Below are 2500 nucleotides of genomic sequence, written 5' to 3'. Positions count from 1 at the left end.
CGCGTGTATAGAGTTGTATAACTGTATGTTGGATGATGATCAATCATGCGGATCTCGTCAGCAGCCAGAACGAAAGTTTCAATTAAACCCACGATGAGACAACAAACGAGCATTTCAAAGGTCCAACGCCACCCATTACTAGCAGTTTTATGGTTTCAACAACACGTCAGATCCATTTCAATTCCGTCAGCAAAGCAATTATCTCTTCTCCTCTTCTCTCTTCCCTTTTAGATACCGTGATCCGTGCTCGGCTAGCCTGAACGAGGATGACAACCACACGATCAAGCTCGTCGGCAATCAGCAGAAGCGTGCGATCACTCTGGCCAAGACGTGCGAGAACACGAACGAGCTGCGCGACTGCCGTGCACCGAAGGACTGGTCCATTCTTGCTCTACAGAACACCCGGACCGGCAAGTCCCACTATCTGGTCATCTGCAAATGCCCACCACACTACCGACTTGGTAAGCGATTCTTACCTACCAAATCCGAAGCTTCGCCGTGGTGATCGCTAAACTTCATTTTGTTTGCTCTATCCCATTCCAGAGGGACCATTGGCTCACGATCAGCCAACTTACGCCGGATTGCCCGGTATTAATGTGTACGGTATGCTGTGCGTTCCACCAGAGACCTCCAGCTACTATGCCTCGAAGCCCGCCAAGACGCCCGCCAACGTGTACAACAAATGGAAGATCCCGTCGCGACAGCCGGTATCCTCGTACCGTGGAAGCGCTGCCGGTGCGAACGTCGACGCAGAGACTGAGTCCGAATCGCGGACATACCAGAACTCGACGGACACCTCGGCAGCTGGTAGCGAAGAGTAGAGCGCCCGTGTTCCAACAGCTTCCGGAGCATCACACATCACGATTGATCGCCTGATAGCTCCCATTGCGCATGAAAGACTACAAGCTTCATACTCAATCACAAGCCCAAACTCATTCGTCTTTTCCATCCCACACATAATTGGAATCCTACCTTTTGTAGAGGAAGTATTACTCATGTGACTATCGCCTGCATTTGTTTGGTTTTGCAAATCAGACGAATAGAATCACCTACATACACTCATGAACGTTGTGCGTACGCAGACGACATCGACACGGTACCAACGTGACGTAGAAACGGTTCCGGATCGCGAACGTACGACATAGCCTAGCGAATGTTCGCCATCCAGGGAACCGTTTTCACGCCGATAGATGAAGAATCTGGGTCCCATCCCATTTTCTTCGCAGATTTTTTTTTGATTTTTGAGTTTCAAACTGTCACACCAATGGGAGATGCATGCGATGGCGTCCGGATACTCTTTCTTTTCATCGCTACTGGGCCGAATGATGTCAGGGAGAACGACTGTTTAGGAAAGTTCCCTCCCGGAGTGACAGTGGGGTTGGTGGGGTGCGTACCAAATTTTAACGGTACTAGACAGCAGCTGGCCATCAGTGATGGAAAGAAAGAGAGCCGGTAGAAAATGTTCCGCCTCCCTGCAAGAGTAAAGGAGCATCGTCTAGGGACACCGGAACCGGAGTCTTTGAGGTGGCAAACTGAACTCCCGTACACCTTTGTCTTAATTATTTATTAACATCCTACTATTTATTACAAAAATCCCTTTTTTTACTTATAACAACAAACAACAAAACCAACGAGCGAGCGAAAGATGACGAGAGTGACGCGAATGCAACGAAGTATTTAAATCAATTGGTCGCGAACCACGGCGTCTTCCACGGACAGAGTTGCATCCCTTCGCGGTTGCAACTCCAGTTCCAGTCGAGGGCAATTTTTAAAGCATTATTTATACCATCACAACAAACTATATTGGTTAGCTGTAGTGATAGAGATAGACGGGCTGGATACTGGAGCCCCGAAGGAGATTCTTTTTGTGTAAATAGAAACCGAACTGACGGAAAAGGGCGCGCAAAGATGTGTATGATGAGACATCTGCTGCTTTTCACATTCGATGACACCGAAGCAAGGGAAGTAGAAAACGATTTAAGTAAAAGCCAGAGAAGAGAAGGACAGCTGAAATACTACTGCGAAAAATGTGTCCGATTATAGTTTTTTACTAGACGTTTCTACCACTCAGCTTACGCTCGATTGAGGAAAGATGGATGAAAGTGGAGCAAACTAACATTACTTAAACATAAATTGTATTGAATAGGCAAACAGGCATCATGAGAAACACTATTTAATTGCGACGCTAGGAACCATAACGATAGCAGAAGTACTAATAAAACAAAATGATAAAATATGGAATATATGTTGTTACAGATTTTCTTAAACTAGATTTACTATCTTAAGTAAATGAAAGAATGTAACTTTTTCGGGAATTTCGGGAAGTATTTTGCATACTGGATTATATGACCTTCTTCGTGATAAGAAAACCAACGAAAAAGCATACGCTAATGAGCTCCCAGCACAATAATGGCTCATTTGCGGATATTTACTTCAAACACAATGAACGCCTTTAATGCGGTGCCGGTTAGCGAAAGTAACAGAAACGGGTATTCATCTG

General features: G+C 45.7%; 1 protein-coding gene across 1 annotated transcript in view; it reads right to left on the bottom strand.

Annotated features, from left to right (window-relative positions):
* LOC125948229 (elongation factor-like GTPase 1) overlaps positions 1-2500 on the bottom strand; it is a 17217-nt gene that overhangs the window by 7847 nt on the left and 6870 nt on the right. The window lies entirely within an intron of this gene.

Source organism: Anopheles darlingi, chromosome 2 (genome assembly GCF_943734745.1).
Source record: "Anopheles darlingi chromosome 2, idAnoDarlMG_H_01, whole genome shotgun sequence".
In the NCBI taxonomy this organism is placed as follows: domain Eukaryota; kingdom Metazoa; phylum Arthropoda; class Insecta; order Diptera; family Culicidae; genus Anopheles; species Anopheles darlingi.
This window is presented reverse-complemented; position numbering and strand designations above follow the sequence as displayed.